This window comes from Chelonoidis abingdonii, chromosome 21 (genome assembly GCF_003597395.2).
Source record: "Chelonoidis abingdonii isolate Lonesome George chromosome 21, CheloAbing_2.0, whole genome shotgun sequence".
Classification (NCBI taxonomy): Eukaryota; Metazoa; Chordata; order Testudines; family Testudinidae; genus Chelonoidis; species Chelonoidis abingdonii.
Genome location: NC_133789.1, coordinates 8,184,476 through 8,207,220, shown reverse-complemented (window position 1 = coordinate 8,207,220; position 22,745 = coordinate 8,184,476). Strand labels below are relative to the sequence as shown.

Genomic DNA, 22,745 nt, shown 5'->3' with positions numbered 1-22,745 from the left:
CCTTCAAAATAGAGTTTGAAAGCTTACTAAAGACACATACAAGAAGTTCATAATCTCACATAGAATTCCTAAATTGTACAGACAGATTCCCCAAGTGTTTGTAACAATTAAAGTAGGTACTTAACTTTTTGCATGAGTTGTCCCATTGAGTTCATTCCTTACCAATGTGAGATGGGTTTAAATTCAGTTCCCTGTGAACAAGCATCCCTACTACAAACAGCTACCCCCTCCACACACACACACGCAACTACCCCTCTTGTTGGCAATCTCTGAAGGATAAGCTCATACTACTCTTTCAGTAATTATGAGGTAGTCACTCCTGGTGTACAAACATTGGTGCCTCATTGGTGAGACTCCCAACACAGGAGTCTCAGATTCAATTCTATGGTGTTTAGATGCTGCTGTAATTATTAGAACTGGGAGCACTGGCTGCTGGGAGTCTGAAAGGACAGGAAAGAGGAAGGAGGGGGGAGGAGTTGAGGGGGCTGAGTGAGAGTTACAGAGGGTGCAGCAGAAGATTGGTAAAGAGGTTTCCACCGTAAAAATAAAGTCCTGTTGAAGTTGGTTAGTACCTTGACTGGTTGATACAACAAATTCCCAACCAACACACTGCTTAATTTCAAAGAGGAAGGATAGCCCAGTAGTCAGGGTGATAGTACGGGATTTAGGAGAGCCAGGTTCATAGAGTTTAAGGCCAAAGGGACCACAAGATCATCTGGCCTGACCTCCTGTATGTCAAAGGCCCGTAAAACCACTTAGCCACCACCACCACCACCACATCAAGCCCAATAACCAAAATTAGACCAAAGTATTACAGCTCTCTGGAGACTGACTCATCACATGCCTTAGGCATAGAACAGGAGGAACCAAGATGCACTAACGCTCAAGGCCACTGCCGTGGCAGAGAACTGATTAGTTGAGATGTACCCAGATGATTCTCGGAAGTTACCTGTGCCCCATACTGCCAAGGAAAGAGACCCTCCACACTTCCCCCAGTGTTCAATTCACTGCTCTGCCATAGATTTCCCCATGTGACCTTGGGCAAGTCATTTAGGACCAGATCCTCAAGGGTATTTAGGTTCCTAACTTTGTCTCTTTGTGCTTCAGTTTCCCATCTGTAACATGCAGATACTAGCACTGCCCTATAAGTACCTAAGAGAGCTACCTGGAAAACTTTTCCTGCTACTGCCCTGACAACTCTGTTATGTGTCTAGGGAACTTCAGTCTCCAGAGTTGCTAAACCAGCCCTGTTCACTAGCATGAACATTTAAGAACATGACATTTCAGCGACATTGATCTATAATATTGTGGGAGAGAGAGAAGCAACATTGCTCAGAATCAAGGACATTAATTTAAAGTTAATTAATCTTGCATTGCATATTGTAGAAGATCCACACTAAAGACTTCGTATTTTCTTCCTCGGTGTACAAATATGATACACATCTTAAACTCAAAGCCAAAATTCAGCCCTTGTATACTTACACAAGGTTCTCATGAGAGCTACATATGTGCATCAGAGAGCAGCTTGGCTTTTTGAAGTGCAGTTGCACAAAAATGTTTCCCCCAGGAAAGAGGTTTGGGGCTTTCTTTCCTATGGACACTGGGCTCAGTTCTGACCGTTGGACACTTCTATTGGGAGATGGACTGGTGAATTTAACAGACCTTTCCCATTTATAAAGTCTATGATTCCTATAGTAGGGGCAAGACTAAGCCTATGAAGTACATATCGTCATTGCTGTGAGATTAGCAATCCATCTGTTACACAGAGCTGCTACCAAGAGCAATTTAGAGTGGAACAGTGCTTAGAAAAATGAAGTAACCATACCAGTGTTGCCATGAGGCAACTGCCTAGGTATGTAGCAGTTGCGAGATGGCTGAACTACCTGTCCCGAGTGACTATCCACAGTGTCACACACATCAATAACTCTCTGCAAAACATGTGGCTCTAAATAGTCCCCTTAATTTTTATTCGTAAAATTCACTGTGTGATAATAGTGAAACTATCTAGGCAATGTGTTTGCATCACTTCTCTAGCTGGTACATCTTAAGCCTTCATTGCTAGTCCAGACATCTCTGGAACTGGAAGCATGCTACAAGAGCACCACAGATCAAACACTAAGGCACATTAGGGGATCTAGCAAAGATCTGGCAATGCTCAAGGACCCTGTCACAGCACTGAAGCAGCAGGAGTGAGTTCTGGTGATGTCTGAGGAACTGCAGGAGCAGTGCATGTCCCAGAGTGCTTCTGATCCCCCAGTGGAATTAACTCATGTTAATCAGCACATCTCCTGGCACTGCCCAATCATGGGTACAACATACAAATACTTTCAGAACAGATTTCTTAAAGGCACAAAACCCCATGTTCTTTGTTAAAAGTATATTTTAATTACTTCAGTGGAGACTATTCTAGCGAAGGGTCTTTTTCCACTAAAAAACTGGGTTGGTTAAAGATGCCCGTTTCTTCATCCCCAAGAAGAGTAGCAGAGTCTCTCTTTACACCCCTGGAGTTGAACAGGGTACTGGCAGCCATTGGGGCAGAAGGGGGACTAGAAGGCCTTCTATTTCCTCCCGTCAGGAAATACAAGACCCGGGCCCATGGATCCCTCTTTCCCCTTCCCCTACAGCGGGCTATGACAATGTCTTTCCTTATCTGGATCTTGGGAGGTTCACACGCTACAGTTAATGATGCTCTAAACCAAGGGTAGGCAACCTATGGCACAGGAGCTGATTTTCAGTGGCATTCACACTGCCCGGATCCTCGCCACCAGTCCGGGGGCCTCTGCATTTTAATTTAATTTTAAATGACGCTTCTTAAACATTTTAAAACCCTTGTTTACCGTACATACAACAATAATTTAGTTATATATTATTGACTTATAGAAAGAGACTTCTAAACACATTAAATGTCATTACTGGCACAACAACACTTAAATTGGAGGAATAATGAAGACTTGGCACAGCACTTTGTGCGAAAGATTGCTGACCCTGCTCTAAACTTTGGGTGAAAAGGATAAGCATGTACTTCTGAACCCTTCTATGTAGTCCTGCTGGGTCCCCTCAAGAAAGCCCGCTCTGCATCCACGGGCGGAAAGTGGAAATACAGCTGGGCAACTCTAAAAGGCAAGAGTGTCCAGCAACTACTGGAATGTCAAAGTATAGATATTCCTCTCTTTAAAAAATGAGGGGGAAAGGGGTGGTAAGTGCCACTAGAACAGCAAAACACTTCCTTGCCTCAGTCTGTCCCTGTTCTGAGCAGCCCCAATCATCTCTTCACTCAGATAAAGAAGAGATCGATGAAGGCAACTGTAGTTTGGCGATTCCTGTGATAGGAGCAGGTCAAATGACAAACGGTTATTCCTTCCCTTTAAGGGTATCTGGGGACCAAGGGAAAGTCTTTTACTTGATGACAGATCTCGAAAGCTAAGCAGGGTTGTGTTAGTACCTATAGGAAGACCTCTAGGAAATCGCCACATTTGGAACAAAAAAGAATCGAGGATCCTTGTGGCACCTTAGAGACTAACGATTTATTTGGGCATAAGCTTTCGTGGCTAAAACCCAACTTAATCAGTCAACATGCACGAAAGTTATGCCCAATAATGTTTAGTCCTAAGGTGCCACAAGTCCTCCTCGTTCTTTTTCTGCAGTACAGACTAACACGGCTACCGCTCCAAATTCTGGGAACAGATTTCCTCTGGCCTCAGTAGTGAGCCATCGCCTCTACACGGCTTAGAGGTACATGTGTGTGCTCAGAGTGCCACTATCACATGAGACACAAAATCAGTTCATAATCACTTGTCTTAAAGGAACTAGGATATGAGTATTGTAACTATATGCTGTTAACTCTAATCCACTGGCCAAATTCCAACTTGGTAATTCTATTCTGTCTCTCTAAATTGCCCCTATGTTTCAAACCGAATAGGAATTTTTAGTTATTTGTTGTGTGTTGTTTTCTGCCGGAATTGTGACTAGCATAGCTGTGTGCTATTAAAAAGCCACTGTTTCACCCAAGAGGTAAGCGTTAGAGAAAACCATTCACCAGGATCTTTGCTTCTGTATTTCAGCTTCCCGGTCCATGAAGTGGGGATAATCATGCTGACCTATCTTATGGAGGAGCTGTGCAGCTGAAACTGCTTTGAGATCTTGCTATAGATACTACAGAAAGGCAAAGATTGACTTATTACAATGACTTATTATAGTTTGCATAATAGGAAAAATTACCATTGACTTCTGCATCATTCTCTTTAATTCTTAGTCTAGTTCAGCAGGATCTCAAAGTTGTCCTCTGATAGCCAGTCTATAGCCTTTGTGAAATTAATTTGGCGAGTCTCAGTCCTCTGCCTAGAGGACAAATGGTGTTTTTGTGATGTGGCCATTTCAGTGCAGGGCAATAGATATGTGAAGTGATCCCTGTACACAATGCAATATGAAAAATGCTTTGTGAGCCTTCAGGATGAAAGGCTATATAAATGCAACTATTGATGTAATCATTTTTGTAATAATTTCTCAAGTTGTTTTTTTAAAATGTAAGTTTCATATGCTGACACTGCACTGTATGTCGGGCCTTGTCTACACACAAACTTGTACACCTCTACCTCGATGTAACGCTGTCCTCAGGAGCCAAAAAATCTTACTGTGTTATAGGTGAAACTGCATTATATTGAACTTGCTTTGATCCACCAGAGTGCGCAGCCCTGCCCCCTTGGAGCACTGCTTTACTGTGTTATATCCAAATTCATGTTATATTGGGTCACCTCATATCGAGGTAGCGGTGTACTAGTTTAGTTTAGTTTAACCCACGTGGACACTCTTTTTTCAGTTGAAGGGTGTTAACGCCTGTTGCTAATCAACCTAAACTAAACCAAAATAAACCCAGCTGAAAGCAAAGCTAGGCCTGGCCTACCTTTAAAAGTTTTGCCAGCATAGCTATTCAGTGAGGACTGTTCAGGGGAAAAACAAAACAAACCACCACCAAACACACGCACAGCCTGAAAATCAAAATACCCTCAACTGAGAGCTGTGTTGACAGAAACCCTGGCATAGGCAAGGTTATACTGGAAAAGTTGTTTTGCTGGTACAGCTTATTTTGTTCAGGGAACTGGTATAAACTATACCAGCAAAAGAGTGACAACAATGCTTTCCTATTACATCTACACTAGGAGTGTTTGCTGGTATAGCTACACTGGCAAACCCTTTCTAGCACAGACTATGTCTAAGAGGGTTCCATCCAACCTACATTTTTCAACAGTTTAAATTATGTTAAACCACTGCAACTCTGGTAGAGTCACTCGCAGCTTGTCTAAAGAGGCCTCGTGTCAGCCACCATGAGAATAACCTCTTTCAACAGGTTTTAGCAAGGGGAAGCAAGATAGAGGTTTCCATCTGCAACTGCCCCTTTTCACTCCCTGCCAGAATCCTTTCCTTAACAGGGGATAGCAGACGATTTCCATGTAACTTATTTAAAAAGGATGCACCCAAGTAACGTGCATATGCTGTCAAAGACTACGTACAGGCCAGATTTTCATAAGAGTTCAGCATGTTGTGCTTTGAAATCTGGTCATAAGCGTCAGAGTGGGAGCTGCACACTTTCAAGAGTCTAGCCCCATGACCCCCTTGACAATCTGCACCAAGCCTCCCACTGTTGTGCCATCACTAGCAATGGTTGGAATGCTACTAGCGTTCACCCCTGTGCTACCTAGGCCTGCTCTGAGCAGGGCAAAACCAGGCTGGATTTCACATTGTATGAACTGTACCAGGTCTCCAGTATCAGATGGGTAGCCGTGTTAGTCTGGATCTGTAAAAAGCAACGAGTCCTGTGGCACCTTAAAGACTAACAGATGTATTGGAGCATGAGCTTTCTGGGTAAATACCAACTTCGTCAGACGCGTGTAATGGAAATTTCCAGAGGCAAGTATAAATATGCAGGCAAGAATCAGTCTGGAGATAATGAGGTTAGTTCAATCAGGGAGGGTGAGGCCCTCTTCTAGCAATTGAGGTGTCAGCCAGGTCTGAAGCTTAATGCACAATACTTCCACAGGGGGATTTCAAATTTAGCAGCCTTCATTTCCATCAGCTTGGAACTGGGGATACCCCATTTGTAGCCCAAACACAGCTTTCTTGAACTCACAGAATCAATTTACATTTCATTTTCAGAGGAAGGCAAATGGAACAAAGAGACAAATCTGCATTATACCTCTAGAAACCCGACTGAAGCTAATGGGAAATCAGGGGGTAAAACCTGGTTCCCTCTCAACACTACAGGCTGTGAGCAGGCAGGATGACTCAGCAGAAAACAAGAGCACCAGCAAGGTCTTTTCCTCAAGGGATAAGGATAACAAGAAATGCCAATGTATTGCTCTTTTTTTCTGAGCACCTATAAGGAGAGGACAGCAGCTGAGTTGGAGTTAACCTGTTGTTCACCAAAAGCCAGGTCATGCCTTTGCACTCTGTCTTGTATGTTTCTTGAACCGAGACAAGACCTTACTTTTAACAAAATATTACCTTAAAAAAGGTGGGGGGGAGTGCACAGGGCACTGTAGAGATGATATTAAGCCTGCCAGTTGATAACAGAAGCTAGAAGGGCCAGTGTGGCTCTTATTAAAATAAACATTGCATTTCTAAGTCGTTTGTTGCACAGTGTTCTTCAATGCATCTAGCACTTGTATACCTAGAGGAAGCAGTATCTAGTGGTTACAGGACAGGGTTGGGATTTACGAGTTTCCAGGCTTGGCCATCACTGGGAGAGCTTGGTCAAGTCCGTAGGCATCTGTGCCTCAGTTTCCCCATGTATGTAATGGGGATAATAGCTTCCTGCCACATACAGGTGTTGTGAGTGTTATTCAATTGAAGAACACAAAAAAACAACCACCACCAAAAAACACCCTCTTAGTGAAGGTGTTACAGAAGGGCAGAGTAAACATATCATGAGTTTGGATAGTATGCAAAGCCCCATTGATTTCCATTTACTCAACTTGGTAGCATCTGACAGTTATTCTTGCTGCTGTTCAATGGCCTATACGAAGCAAGCTTGTGGCATCTCAGTCTAATTTCTGGTGGTATTTTTTGGGTTTGGAAACTGGCCATCACAGCTGGCATGAGTTATCCCCTTTGTTGACAGCCTCCACAGGGAGGCCAGCGACCAACAGGGCCTTCTCATCCCTAGAGATGTGGTCTCTCCAGGTCACAGGGCACTATGGAGAAAGCCTGCATGGAGTTATCTGTTTTGTGATTAGACACAGGACTTCATTCTCCAGAATTCAAATAGGCGAGCACCTCTTACCAAAATGAGATTCATTACAAAGAAACAAAGCCACACACTGATCATGCTTACCTCGTAACAGGTTCCTCCAATACCAACCCGACGAATCCTCTGGCTTCCTGCTGTTGCCTCTTGGCCAAGTGGTAGCAGATTTGTGGTGTCTTGGAGGTCGGTTTTCTGCTTGCAGTGGAAACTAATGATAGGAAGAAAGGTATTGTGTTAGTGTATTTTCTTTATTTACCAAGTGTACACAAGTCCTAGGGAGAGGAGTAAAATCCGGCTCTTAAATAAACCAAGCAAGCTCATAACCCAGTACTACCAAGGGGTAGGTTTTGCAGTGAAGAAGCTGTTAGAAGTGTCTGTACATCAAGCCTGATTTTAAAACGGTTTGAGCACCATCTGCTGTCATCCCTAAATAATGCAACTCTGAATTGGATATCAAACCAGCCCTTCACTTTCTACAGAAACTGGCGCACTATTTACCCCTTCAGAGTTACACTGTGCCAAATTTGTCCCAGACTCCACTGAAGCTATACCAATGAAGTGACGCTGGAGATTAGTTCACCTCACTAGTTCTAGAGCACTTGCTGTGTGTACTCTCAGAGCTACAATGCCCACACCTGGTGAACAACTATAGCACAATGGATCTTTATGTTACGTACAATTGGTGCCCTAAAATGTATTGTAAAAAGTATTAAGTGGCAAGACAGCAGGTAATAATATATAGTGTCTGTTACAGAGAACATTGGGGTGCAGGTAGCGTGTGCTGGAAAATGTAGCATCTAACAGGAAGAGACAGGAGGAGGTGAGGACAAGGGAGAACATTACCAGTTATCAAGGCTTAAGGTAGGCTGAACAGCCTGGAGTCACAGACCCCTCTCTAGGAGTCCTGGGAGGTTTAGTTGTTGACAAGGGGTGACATGGCCAAGTCTCATGCTACACTTTCTGACTATGGAACACAGAGCACAGAATAAGCCATCTCCAGCATGGGGTGTCTTCCTGCTCTCGCTAGGCTGTGTGTCACAAGAAGTAGCAGTGTTTTTGGGGAGGGGGCGGATCTGAGACCTGCACCTTAAGATTTCAAATTCAGAACTAATCATAGGGGTTCATTCTGTTTGATTTTCCTTCTGAGATTGGAGGGGAAACAGCTCTGACAGTCTGTTCAGCCCTTTCTCTAGACGGGGACACACACACAGCTGAGTTCCAGCTGAGTTCCAGCTGAGGCTGCAATACCAAGACTCCAGGGGCCCGGCTAGGTCAGGGAATAGGATACAAGACCTTTCACCTCTAAACACCAGCGCCAAATGTGACCTTGGGAAGAGTCATGTTCTCATCTGATGCTATCTCACTCCACATCCCAGAGGTAGTGATCCCACATCTGCAAACTGACAATTGGCATTAGCTACCCCTCACTTGCAGCCTCAGCTGACACACCAAGGACTGAATGGATCACAAAGAGTGGCTTTCCCTCTCCACCTCCCATTAGAAAGGACTCCCCCCAAGCCAGGGGAAGGTACATTAGCTGGACACAGCAATCACAAACCCTTAGCAGAAGATAGGGGCATACAGTCCTCCATTCCCCACCTATGTGTGACCAAGCCACTTGCTACCCCACTCAGTCCCACGTGATGCTAACTAGGTTTGAGAAACAGGAGATGAGGGACGTAGTTCACAGAGGACTCTGGCCAGCTCAGGCAGCTGGGAGGAGCATCTCAGGAGGACACACCACAAAGACATCTTGCTCCATGGATAGAGGTGGGTCCTGAGATTGCCTGGGCACCACTCAGAGGATGGAGTGAGTGTGACTGCATCGCTCAACAGGACCGTCTGGAGCACATTGGGTCCCAGGCCTAGACCCAAGACCAAAAAAAGCAGCATGAGGCTGAGGAACCAGTGAACATTTCCACTTCCCACTCCCTATGAACCTGCCAGTCACCACCTACCTGACTCCACCGGGAAGCTAGGATTTGGGGCTTTTGCAGAGCTCACCTCCAACTCCAGCCAGCCACAACACATCAGACTTCCAGGGCTCACAAGCTATCCCTTTCCCAGGCACTCCAGTTCAAAGAGAGCTCCAAACCTCTGGAACTTGCTGATCCCCTCAAACTTACCAATGACAGGTACAATCTGCATATCCAATCAGAGCAACAGTCTCAACAAAGCACTTTCTATAAGTCAGACACACACACACACTCTCTCTCTCCCCCTCCCTCCCTCCCTCCAAGCACCAGGACAATGCAGGCAGCTGCTGCAGGAACTTTCCCAACAATTACCCGCACACATGCAGGAGGTATTACAGAGAAAAGGGAATAGGCCCCTGGTCCACATATCTCTAGACCAGACCAGACCATTGACCAGAATGAGTCAGTTTCCATCAGCCTAAACACACTCCCAGAATTCTCTGACTGGAGTGGGAAATGCTGAACCCTTGGAAAGAAGGTGTCTCTGGAGAAAGAATGGCTCTAAAGCCCTTGTGCTTAAATGAGGATACACGTCCCTATCTAGGCAAACAGAGATGAGCCTATAGGGAGATTGAAGAGGTTCTTACAGGAGCTCCATGCCCAGAGTAGGAAGGGGTTTCAAGGATGTCCCCTTGGATTGGGTTTATACTCACAGTCAAGATCAACAAGACCAAACAGTTGCCTACATTGCATGGGCAACATTTCTCAGGGTTTCAGTTTCCCCTCAGTCTAATCAGCAGATCACACTCTGCTCCCAGAACCAGTAAAGGAACCCAGGAGTCCTGATTTCCACTCCCCTCCTGATTTTGTTTGTAGGCCACACTGGGGCATGATCTGAGCAGCACATCTATGGAAGCAGTAGACCCCAGGAGAAGAAAGGCTAAAGAGATTTTCCTTCAAAGTAAGGAATGTGTCAGCCTGCGAGATATAAACATAACTAACATGCGCTCCGGGACGCCAAACGAAAAGCAACATGCATCTAAGGACCATCCCCAATACAGCAACTAACATATCAAAACACTGAACATCTTCCAGCCTTAATTTCCTTGTTCACGTCACTGCTCTATCTATTCCTCCCAATCTCATATTCATCTACTCTACCCATGCAGTCTGTATTTTAAGGGCACCAGATGCCTCTGCTTTCCCAGCATGCTCTGCTGTTTGTTTTTAAAAAGCCTCAGCTGGCTGCCAACGCCTGCTTTTCAGCTCTGAGAAACATGCTTGTTAGCAGCAGATTCCTAATCTCCCTTCCACACCATGAATGGGGATAACACCCATCTGCTAGCCTTCAGGAGAAGGGGAGGGTCCGTTCCACAGCCATAGCACAACAAAAGTCTAGCTTATTATGCACTGGCTTATCCCCCAACAATAACTTGCCCAGTCAGGCAAACCTACAATCCAGAGCTGAGACCAGCCTTTCCAGGAAGGGCTTCCATTCCCACTCAGCTGCTGTAACCATTAGACATGGCCCTTCCAGGGTTCTAACAATTAGAGGACTCTCTCTTGGAGGTGGGAAGAAAGCTAAGGTGGGAGGCTATAATGGAAAGTGTCAGGCACCTGGGTCTAACCGATGTCGTCGGCTTCAACTATGAGAAAAAGAACGAATATGCTCTGTAGCTCATTAGTAAAGCCCTGAGACGTGTGGACCCTCTGTAAGTGCTATTGTTACTCCTTCAGGAATGAGTCTTACCTTCTCAATGTTCAATTTATTCAATCAAGTTCTGAGCACTTGAGAGTGCACATCAGCAGGGTCCTCCCCTCTCTGGACACACAGGCAATCTCCTCCATGTGTTGTTTTCAAGTATCCTTCAAACAAACGAATGCTGCACCCTGCTCTGAAGAGACAATTCCCATTAATCAAAATATAAACAATAAAACAAGTATACACACAACATCCAAATTCGTGTCTTAATATGCTGTTTTCCAGTACAAATAATTTAAACAACTACAATCGTTCCAAGGGCCTCACAGTCACTTAAGAGAGGCCAGAAGTATGATCTAGTGCAGAAGTTCTCAAACGGTGGGTGAGGACCCCAAAGTGGGTCGTGACCTTGTTTTAATGGGGTCGCCGGTGCAGGCTTTAGACTTGTTGGGGCTTGGGCCTGAAGCCAGAGAGCCGCTGCTTGGGACCAAAGCCCATGGGCTTCAACTTTGGTTCTTCCTCCCAGGATGGTGAGACTCTGGTGGGCTCAGGCTTTGGTCCCCCTTCCTGGGGTCGTGTAGTAATTTTTGTTGTCAGAAGCGGGTCACAGTGCAATGAAGTTTGAGGTCCCCTGATTTAGTGGTTAGGACAGTGGTGACTAACAGGAGTGTCAAGCCCATAGATTTGGCATATTCATTCTGAAAGGCAGTACAAGTGAGTGGCTGAGACTCGGTGCCAGCATATTAGGAACCTACCTGAAGTGACCTTATGCAGCCTCTCAGTTACTTTATATGTAAAATGGGGAAATGATACTTGACTCTCTCCTGGAGTCAGGATATGAGGCCTTCCCAGTAAGAAGGGTTGTGGCCTCCATAGAAAACAGGAGTCAGTCAGTAGAGGAGATGAGACTAGAACCTATTTCCTCTTGCAGCCCCTTCACCCTAGAGCTCCATTTTGGAGGAACACTGACTCTGACATCCTTCTTCCCGAAGTTCCCCCCTTCGCATAAGGCAGAAGCTCCCTGTGAATGGGTTTGTGTGGAGGGACAGATGGGGGAGTGAGAGGAGCAGGCACTGAGACTCGGTAGGACTGGTTTACTTTGCTTCCCATTGGGTGGGGGTTCAGAGCAACTTCCTTCTTTGGGATGGGGTGTGTTAGTCACAGTTCTGTCGAGTCAATTGCTCTCTGTCTGTCTGACTGTGGTGCACGCATACACAGGGTGTGTGGAAGTCCCTCTGCCATGCTCTGGGGGATACGGGCTGGCACGCTGAGGTGTTTGTGTGTAAATCCTGCTGGTTCTGGCAGACCCTGTGGCCTGTTGTGTGTTCAGGAGCTGTGAATTCCTCTCCTCTGTGGCATGGTGTGTGGTAAACCAGAGCTGTCTCCAATCACATTCTGTGATACATCTGTGGATGAGGGGATGTATGTGTGTAAACCCCTTTCTCTACAGGAGTGTGGGTGTGAGCAAGATCTCTGATGTGCGTGCTGGGGTGTAAACTCCCTCTGTCTTGGGCACACTCAGCAGGGTGGGTGTGTAAATCGCTCTGTCTTGGGCACACTCAGCAGGGTGCGTCATGATGATGTTTGTCCATCGTTGTCGATGAAGACCTCAACAACTCATTCGTTCGATGACCGGGCTCTGTGCGTCCAAAGATCTCTGATCAGTCCGATTCAGGTGTGGAACGTCCTGTCACACGTCGGACAGATATGTGATGGCACTGTCGATGATGTGCGGGCAGCTCTGGACTTGCGCTGCTCACACTTTCTTTCAGCCTCAGCAGTATGCCTCGCCTCAGAGGTATTACTGCCTGTGTGAATGAGGCAGCGCCATGCTGGACGGTTCAGTGCGAGGGTTTCCCATGTGGCGGTGTTGCTCTTGAGGGACTTCAGAGAGGTCTTCAGCGTGTCCTTGAACTGCTTCTTTTGTCCTCTATGGGAGCGCTTTCCCTGGGTGAGTTCTCCGTAGAAGAGCTGTTTAGGAATGCGCTCGTCTGACATTCCCATGACATGTCCGACTGATCTGGTCTGGGCTCTCGTCAGCAGTGTGTGAACTGACGGCAGACTGGCTCTGATAAGGACTTCAGTATCGGGCACTTCGTCCTGCCATCTGATTTTTAGAAGCTTTCACAGACAGGGAATGTGGAAGTGATTGACCCTTCGTGCATGACTCTGATAGACAGTCCACGTCTTGCAGGCGTACAGCAGAGTTGGAAGCACCACTGCTCGGTAGACCTTCAGCTTCGATGGTAGACTGATCCCTCGATGTTCCCAGACGTTGGAGCGCAATCAGCCAAATGCAGAGCTGGCTTTAGCAATTCTGCAGTTTACTTCATCATCGACTGACAACTGCTCAGGAAAGGGTACTGCCCAGGTACGTGAAGGGGTCCACTGCCTGAAGTCTCCATCCATTTACAGTGATGGACGGTTCTGAGTACGGAGCGTGGGGAGCTGGCTGGTGCATGACCTCAGTCTTCTTGATGTTAATGGTGAGACTGAAGTTGTTGCATGCAGATGAAAACTTGTCGATTAGCAGAACAGACATTGCTGTTTACACTTTCCCACTCCATTTTCCCCTGATGATCCATTCCCAGGCTGCGGCATCGGCATCGCGACTCTTGTAGTGAAATATCGCCAATCCGCAGGATCAGCTTGTCTGGTGCGGTGCACTGATGAAGCAGAGCACCTAGTTCTTCGTAGAATTTATACTCCTCACGATCCTCTGGTGGTCATGTGGGAGCGTATGCGCTGATCCAAAGTACTTGTTTCCTTTTTGAATAGCAGAAGCTGCATTGTCTCATAGTCAGGCATTACACCCTGGGAGGACTGGCCAAGTTTCCGAACAAGATGATTCTGATGGCAAAGCAACTCCAATTCGCGACGCTCATTCACTGCTTGCCGCCATCCAGAAAATGTAATAGCCTCTCGCTTGACTGCGACAGCTGTCCGTCATAGCAAGCGAGTCGCTAAAGGCTGCAATGTCAATTGTTGTAGTTGCGAGCTCTCTGGCGACAAGTCTGTTCTTCTCTCCAGTCCTGTCTGCCGTGCATGTTGTCCAGTAGTGTTGCGCAACATCCAGTGCCAATGGTGAAGCGGCTGTCACTCTAGATTTGTTTTTTGTTCACCGCTTTAATGGGAATCCCCGCCAGCCCCGTGGTATGCCGGACAGGGTAAAGTGAAGCAGTCAATGTTTAAGGGCACGTTTTCTAGCCCCCTCCTCATTCTACGGAGGTGAGCATGCAATGCCTGAATAGGGCGTCAGTCACTCAAAAAGACACCGAGCTCCACTGCTCGCGTCGGTCAGGGAAGGAACGACCATTACCTGAGCCACCTGTGTGCAGGTCCAAACGGCTAACAGTGGTTGATGGCTTTCTTCACTTCGTCCTCTTCTGGTGAAGCATCCATGGAGTCATTGACTGCAACCTGGGTGCATCTTGTCAATGGCCTCATCATTGATGACTGAGGGGCAGTTGAGAACTGCTTTCAAAATGTTAGCCCATCTCTGGAGAATCTGCGTCTTCTCTGTAAGGAGCACAGTGCCATCAGAGTTCAGGAGGGGAAAGCTCCCAGAAGACTGTGGACCATAGAGTGTGTTTGAGGCTTCATAGAACTGCTTATAGTCGTTCCTGTCCGCATACGCCTGTATTTCATCTGCTTTGGCGCTCAGCCACAAGTCTCGCATTTTGCGCAGTCGGTTCTGTACTGTTTCTGCGAGCGCTTGATAAAGGCAGTCTTTCTTTGCCACTGAGGGATGGGTTGTTCTGATATGCACCAATGCAGGCGGTTGCTTCTCAGCAAAGTAAGGCCTGGATTTCTGCATCATTTTCGTCAAACCAGTCTTGCCGCCTGCGTGTGGAGGGCCCCAATACTTCGATGCAGCTGTATATGGACAGTGTTGCGGAATCGCTCCCAGTCTTTTCTCAGCATCATCCTCAATACGAGATCAGCAAGCTCATTCTCTAGGTCTTTCCGCTAGATTTTCAGTGATGCGGCTGTTTCTTCAGCTTCAACACGTTGATCCTTTTGAGAGCCTTACAGCTTGTGGTCATCTCTTCGGCATGATACGGAGCTTCATTTTTCGATACTATGAGCCTGTGATCCGTCCAACAGTCAGCGCCACACATAGCTTTTGTAACCCTGACATCTTGTCTGTCCCTTCTCCTGATGATGACATAGTCGATCAGATGCCAGTGCTTGGAACGGGGATGCATCCACGAAGTCTGTTACGGGTAGGGAGGCGGAAGACCGTATTCGCCGGTGATAGAAGGTCATGTGCTGCACAAGTTTTCAGCAGTAACAGGCCATTGCTGTTACACTTTCCCACTCATTTTTCCCGATGACTCCTTCCCAGGCTGCGGCATCGCATCCGACTCTTGCGTTAAAATCGCCAAGCAGGATCAGCTTGTCTGTGCGGTGCACTGATGATAGCAGAGCATCTAGTTCTTCGTAGAATTTATCCTTCACATCCTCTGGGTTGGTCATTGTGGGAGCGTATGCGCTGATCAAAGTAGCTTGTTTTCCTTTTTGAAGCAGAAGCTGCATTGTCATGAGTCAGGTCATTCACACCCTTGGGGGACTGGCAAGTTTCCGAACAAGATGATTCTTGATGGTGAAGCCAACTCCAGATTCGCGACGCTCATCACTGCTGCCGCCACTCCAGAAGAATGTATAGCCTCGCCTGACTCGACAGCTGTCCTTCATTAGCAAGGCGAGTTTCGCTAAGGGCTGCAATGTCAATGTTGTAGTGCGAGCTCTCTGGCGACAAGTGCTGTTCTTCTCTCCAGTCTGTCTGCCGTGATGTTGTCCAGTAGCTGTGCGCACATTCCATGTGCCAATGGTGATCGGTGTCACTCTAAGTTTTGTTTTTTGTTCACCGCTTTTATGGGATCCCCGCCAGCCCCGTGGTATGCTGGCCAGGGTAAGGTGAAGCAGGCAATGTTTAGGGCACCTTTTCTAGCCCCCTCCTCATTCTACGGAGGTGAGCAGTGCAATCCTGAATAGGGCTGCTCAGTCACTCAAAAAGACGCCGAGCTCCACTGCTGCTTCGGTCAGTGAGGAACGACCATTATACCTGAGCCGGCCTGTGTGCAGGTCCAAACGGCTACAGCTCCCAGTGTATCCACACCTGCTGCTTCGTCACTCGCCCATCGCCACAGGACTTGATATGATGTGATATGATATGATGTCAAGACGTGCGCGTGAATTGGGTTAAAGTGAGGGAGAGTTGTGACGTCAACCTCACTCTCTCTTCCCAGTTCCTGTCTGTATCCAGTGGCAGGACAAGAGTCGAGACAGCTGGAGACAGGGCAGGGTGCAGTGGATGACCAGGACGCCTACATGTCTTGTCGTGCTCTTGAGCGTTCCACAACGCTTGCTGTCCCAGCCCTCCTGACCGTTGAACCAGGTTTCCTCAGTCAGCCAGATCCAGCCTTCGCGTGCAACGGGTAGACAGGCCCTAACTCACCGAGGGTCTCAGACTCATCAGCTACCCTCACCTGGTTTAGCCCGCCAGTCGAGACGGTTTCCGGGGTGTGGCCGCTGTCGCATGCTGACAGCTACTTGGAGCCACAGGTGAGAGCTGGGTGTCAAGTGGGGACCAAAGTGGATGAGCCACTCCTAGGAGTACGACTGCTCCCCTATCAGAGGTACTCCCCCTCCCTGACAACCCCATCCACCTCAGCAGGGCACACTGAGCAGGGTGTGTCATAGGTGCTGGAACTAGGGATGCTACCACACACCCTGGTTTAAAATGGTTTCCATTATATACAGGGTTTACACTTTGGTCCAATAGCTCTCAGACCCCTCCTCTCCCTGCTATAAAAATTGTTCTCGTGCCCCCAGAGTGTGTGTAAGCCCTGCTGTGTCTGCACACTCAGCAGCATTGGTGTGTGTAGGTGTGTAAGTCCTAATCTATTTGCAAGCCTTGGGTGAGTGTGCAAGCCTATCTCTGGCAGACTCATTTGTGTGCATGTGTATGTAAGGTCCCCTGTCTCTGGAACACTCTGATGCCTGTATGTGTAAGTCCTGCCCTGCTGTCTGCACACCCGTGTGTGTGTAAGCCTCACTATCTCTGGCACACTCGTCTGTGTGTGTGTAAGTCCCGCCCTGCTGTCTGCACACCCAGGCTGGTGTGTGTGTAAGTCCGCCCCGCTGTCTGCACACCCAGGCGGAGGGTGTGTGTGTAAGTCCCGCCCCGCTGTCTGCATACCCGTGTGTGTGTGTAAGCCTCACTATCTCTGGCACACTCATCTGTGTGTGTGTGTTTGTAAGTCTGCCCCACTGTCTGCACACCCAGGCGGGTGGATGTGTGTGTGTGTGTGAGTGTAAGTCCCGCCCCGCTGTCTGCACACCCAGGCGGGTGGGTGTGAGTGTAAGTCCCGCCCCCTGCCTGCACAACCAGGGGGGTGGATGTGTGTGTGTGTGTAAGCCCCGCCCCCGGCCGCGCTGCTCCTCGCCCCGCCCCTTCCCGCGCTGCCCGCAGACCGGAGCGGAAGCGCCGCTCGCTGCGGCCCAGCGGGTCGGCCCAATCCAGCCCGCTCGGGCGGCCGACGGGTCCTTAAAGGCGCAGGCACCGGCCTCGCTATTCGTCGGCGGATGAAAAAATCACGTGCGGCTGAAATGGCCGGTCAGTGGTGAGGGGTCGGGGGGGCCGAGGGGAGAGAGACAGGAACGGGGGGGAACCGGGGGGGCCGAGGAGAGAGAGACAGGGCGGGGTGGAACCAGGGGGGGCCGAGGGAGAGACACAGGAGCGGGGGGGAACCGGGGGGCCGAGAGAGAGAGACAGGAACGGGGGGGAACCGGGGGGCCGAGGAGAGAGAGACGGAGCGGGGGGGGGGAGGGAGAGACACAGGAGCGGGGGGGGAACCTGGGGGGCCGAGGGGAGAGAGACAGGAACGGGGGGGAACGGGGGCCGAGGGAGAGAGACAGGAACGGGGGGGGGAACCGGGGGGCCGAGAGGAGAGAGACAGGAACGGGGGGGAGGAGCGGGGCCGAGGGGAGAAGCAGGAACGGGGGGGCCGGGGGGCAGGGAGAGAGGACAGGAGCGGGGGGGGGACCGGGGGGCCGAGGAGAGAGAGGACAGCGAGCGGGGGGGGGGACGGGGGGCCGAGAGAGAGAGACAGGAGCGGGGGGGGGTACGGGGGGGGCGAGGAGAGAGAGAACAGAGGCGGGGTAGGGGGGAACCGGGGGGCCGAGGAGAGAGAGACAAGGAGCGGGGGGGGGAACCGCCGGGGGGCACGAGGAGAGAGACGGGGGGGAGGGGCCAAGAGGAGCAGGGGGGCGGGGGGACCGGGGGCGAGCGACTGAGAGAGACAGGAACCAGGGGGAAACACAAGGAGCAGGCGGGTTGGGGGGAGACACCCAGGAGTGGGGGGGGACACCTAGGGGTGGGGGGGAGAACGAGCAGGGGAGAGCCCTGCCGTCAGAAACACACACACAGGAGCAGGGGGTAACTCTGTGAGGGGGACAACACACAGGAGCCAGGAAGGGGTAACCCCTGGGAGCAGCATGGGATACACAGAGAAGCGGGGCGGGGGAGTGGCTGCAATGTTAGATTGGGGGGTACTGAGCGCCAGGATGCCTGGGTTCTACTCCTAGCTCTGGTGCTGGATCTCTGTGTGGGCTGGGCTGAGTCACTTCCCTGCTCTATGCCTCAGTTTCCCCATCTGTCGGTTAAGGGTGACATTGCTGGGAGGGGGTTAATTAATTTCTGTCTGCAAAGGCTGCTGAGCCCCAAGGGTGCCAGGCAGTCTGGGGGACTCACCAGTGGGCACAGGAGGCTGCAAGTACCACTCATGGGAGCGCTGAGCTGGCTGTCCCTGTGCAGCTCCCATGCTGCTCTCTGCTTGGCTCAGCTCCTGCTGCTGATTGGCATGTTTGTGCACCCAGAAGAGCTGAATAGTCAGAGCTGGGACTGCAGTAGCTCCATGCCCAGCCCCACAGCAGGGGGAGCCTGGGGGTGGGGTGGGGGTGGGGCTGGAGAGGATGCTTCAGCTCTTAGACCCTAGGTGAGGAGCTTGTTCTGTGGGTGGGGGCAGAGGTGTATGTTAACCTAGGGAGCTGGAGGCCAGAAGTGCGAGACAGGCTCTTAGGCCCCAGGAGAGGAGGACACAGCCTGGGGGCCATGTGCCTGGCACAGTGTAGGGGGAAGGGTCCTCGACCCTAGGAGAGGACCCAAAGACAGTGGAAAGTGGGGCATGGGAAAGTTACAGCATCTAGGTTGCTGGGGGCCAGGAGTGGAAAGGCAGCAGTAGCCCAGGGACCCTGGAGCTGGGAGCCAGGAGGATCCCTTTCCAGACTCTCGGAGAGGTGGTGCAGTGGGGTGAGGGGACCGCAAGGCCCGGCCCTGGAGCAAGGAACCCTCTGGATTTTCTCGTAGCCCCTAAGAGAACAGTCCAATACGATAGTGTGATGAGCTGGGGTTTGGGAAGAGACACTGATGCTGGACCACAGGAGAGAAGCCAGTTCAGTGAGGGTGGGGAACAGGTGGCATGTGGAGATAAGGGGGCAGATTTGCTCCTTGATCAGAGCTATGCTGACTGTAGAGTAGCCATTTCATGTTCTCTGGTTACTTCTTCTTATGCTCTTAGTTCAGACCAGCTGGATTGCAAAGTTCAATCAATTAATTATTATGATAAGTGCCTCGAGGCTCTCATATAAGCCCTTTGTAGCAGGGACTATCGTTTACTGTAGGTTCATTCAGTGCCTATCGCACTGGGGCTCAGACCTGGTTGGACTGTAACAGAAATGCCTGTAACCACAGTGCTAATCACTGTGCACACACTTAGCAATGCCTGTGCCTGTCTCTGCCCCCTCCTCCCCCCCGCCAACTCCCAGTCCAAAAGACAGTTGTTCACTGTATGTTGCTCTCATGGGGAGCTGCTGTGCCAGGATTAGGAGAGCTTGGCTGAGTAGCCCAGGTTTAACCTGCTACTGCAATGCCCTGGGAGTGCACTCAATGGAATGGCCTCGTCTGGGACATGTATGGTCTCAGGTCTGCGTCCGCACTACAGACTTTTGCCAGCGTTGCTCTGTTGGTCAGGGGTGTGATGAGGTTTGACCCCTGACCAACCCAGCTGGCAGGCAGAATGCAGCTTTATATGCACAGCTCCCCTTTTACTGGTGTAGCTTGTTTCACTCCTGGGGGTTGGTTTTACTTTACCAGGAAAAAGCTCTGCTTCTGCAGTATAGCTGTGACTGCAGCAGGAGCGCTTTGCCAGGATAGCGCAGTGCCTTGTGTGTAGACATAGCCCCAGTTACACACATACAGGTGTCTGCAGGTCACATACTCCAAAGCCCTGTTGTTCAAGCAGAAGCAAACAAAGCCTTGACATGAATCTTTGTCCCCTCTAAAGCTGGGACTAGGCCAGGGTGAATAGTGGGACTTTTCTATGAGTCAAGGATTGGTGGGGAGCACCACTGCCCCCACACCGCTGCCTTTTTCCCCCCTCCCCTCACTAAAAAAAAAAAAAAAAAAAAAAAAAAAGATCACACATTCACTCCAGGAATCTGCTTGCTGGTTTTGGATTGAATGTGATTATACTGTAGATTTTTACCCGGCTCTCCAAGACTTCCCCCCCCCCCCCCTAAAAAAAAAAAAAAAAAAAAAAAGAAACTTATTTTAAAAACAGCCCCACTTCGTTGCCATCACAGAGGCTGAGATTTTAAGTTCCTGATCCCAGCCTCATCGAAGTCAGTGGGAGACCTTGTAGTGGTTTAACCTTCTTTGCATCAGGCCCAAAATGCACAAAAGGCAGAAAATCCTACTGTTAAGATCGCCACAGTATCCTCCTTAGTTATATGTAGTGCTGCTTATCCCATGCCTTGTCTGTCGTGTTGTGAGCCCTGTTTGTGTTTGCAAAAACACCTAGCGCTTTGTGAGCGCTACCAGAGACACGTAACGTGCATAGCTTGGAAGAGCTTGGATTGAACACAGAGGTGCCGGTGAAGCTATGTAGGGTGGTGACACTGCCTTATTTCACTTAACGGACACAGAGGAGCCTTCCTGGGCCAGCTGGTAATAATCTGTGGAGCTCCACTGGAGAGCTGCTCCATGAAGGCTGTTAGTCTGGGTTTCCCTGTTCTGTTCTCTCCGGAGATGCCTGGGATATGAGAAGCCAGCTGATTCTTCCTGCCTTGGACTTCCATGCAGGTGATCCTGATCCTGCAGTGGGCACTTTGCTGATAATGAACTCTTCACTGGCACTGTAGAAGCCAATCGGTATGAGACCTGGTTTGTTTGTCAGTAACATCAGCAGGTGTGAGTCGCTGACACACAGGGAGTGGCGATGAGGAAGAAGGGGCCATCTGTAAAGAAACTGTCCATGTCCTATCTGTGGAATCTCCTGCATTTAAAATCTTAGCCCTACCATGCCTGCCCATGTCACTGCTTGCACTGATTGCTACACCAGCTTTTACAGACACATCAGAGCCTTTCTAATAGGAAGCCATGGTCATGCTCACTAGGAGCACTTTTTCCTGAGTTAAGGCCCCCGGAAAGGGCCGCACTTCAGACCCTAGGGGGAGGGAAGCAGGAGGCTATGTGTAAGGACTTATTATATAGGCCCAAGGCAGGTGGCATAAAGTCTGGGCTTCCAGGAGATGAGGATGACCAGGTGGGGAAGCCCTGTGTCCTGCTCTGCTCCCCTGTTACATGGGTGGAGGGTGCTGTGTTGTGACATATATGACCAGCAGGTGATTAAGCCAGTTAAGTGTTGGACTCTCCCCAGCCTGGCATAAGGTGTGAGGATGTTGGGGCTAGCTCACACGGATTAAGTCTGCTTGTGTGCAGGGAGTACAGAAGCCTCTGTGCTGCAGTCACTGGAGAACGAGTGGCCCTTCATTCCAAGTACCATGATGAGACCCTAGGGCAGTGGTTCTTAACCTTTACTGCAGCCTGCACCCCTTTGGTTCTCAAAATAGGTTCTCGCACCCCTTAGCAAAAATCATTGAAGAAGGCCAGTTCTTTAAACCTAGATATATTTGTTTGTTAGTATATTACCGTAATGTTAATAAGTACATAGGTTTGACGAAACAAAGTAGTTGTACTTCCGTGCTGGTGCTTAATTTGTGTTTTCTATGATTTACCTTCTAAAAAAATCTGGCATGTCTTGTGCACCCCAGGTTAAGAACCACTGCTCTAGGGTATTCTCCCATCTAAGCAGAGGTCCTAGGACAGAGGTAGGCAACCTATGGCACATGTGCCAAAGGCAGCACACGAGCTGATTTTCAGTGGCACTCACGCAGCCTGGATCCTGGCCACCGGTCCGGGGGGCTCTGCATTTTAATTTAATTTTAAAATGAAGCTTTTTAAACATTTTTAAAACCTTACTTACTTTACATACAACTATAGTTTAGTTATATATTATAGACCTATAGAAAGAGATCTTCTAAAAACGTTAAAATGTATGACTGGCACGCAAAACCTTAAATGAGTGAATAAATGAAGACTCGGCACAGCACTTCTGAAAGGTTGCTGACCCCTGTCCTAGGACGTTACTCCCTTTAATCCTACAAATCCAGGGGGTGAGGAGCAATGTGCAACTCTCACAGTGTGCATGGTACCTGTAATAGGACGGAAGATGCTAGGACCTTGCTTAGGGATCGAGGGCGCCTCTGTGGAATTCTCTCATCAGGTGCTTGAGCCCTATACAAAAGGGCAGCATAATTAGTCACTATAAGATTACATCAGCTTCTCTCAGGCAGAGGGAACTAGGACCCAGGATAGAGGAGCTCTCCTGTAGGGAAGCCATAAGAACAGCCAAGCAGAAATTTATGATCTGGAATCGTGATTTGAGTTACTGGTAAAACCAACTCCCAGGAAAGGGGTATGTTTGGGCTGTAGGCAGTGTGGCGGTGCTGAGCAGGGGACAGCATCCTAAAGGAACACACG

General features: G+C 49.2%; 2 protein-coding genes across 2 annotated transcripts in view; one reads left to right on the top strand and one right to left on the bottom strand.

The window, feature by feature from the left end:
• MAPT (microtubule associated protein tau) overlaps positions 1–7,448 on the bottom strand; it is a 111,748-nt gene extending 104,300 nt beyond the window's left edge. Inside the window, exon 1 of the mRNA XM_075059672.1 lies at positions 7,328–7,448. The gene's annotated coding sequence lies outside the window, so the exon portion shown is untranslated. The remainder of the gene's footprint in view (positions 1–7,327) is intronic.
• SLC25A39 (solute carrier family 25 member 39) overlaps positions 1–22,745 on the top strand; it is a 154,164-nt gene that overhangs the window by 118,148 nt on the left and 13,271 nt on the right. The gene's annotated exons all lie outside the window — the stretch shown is intronic.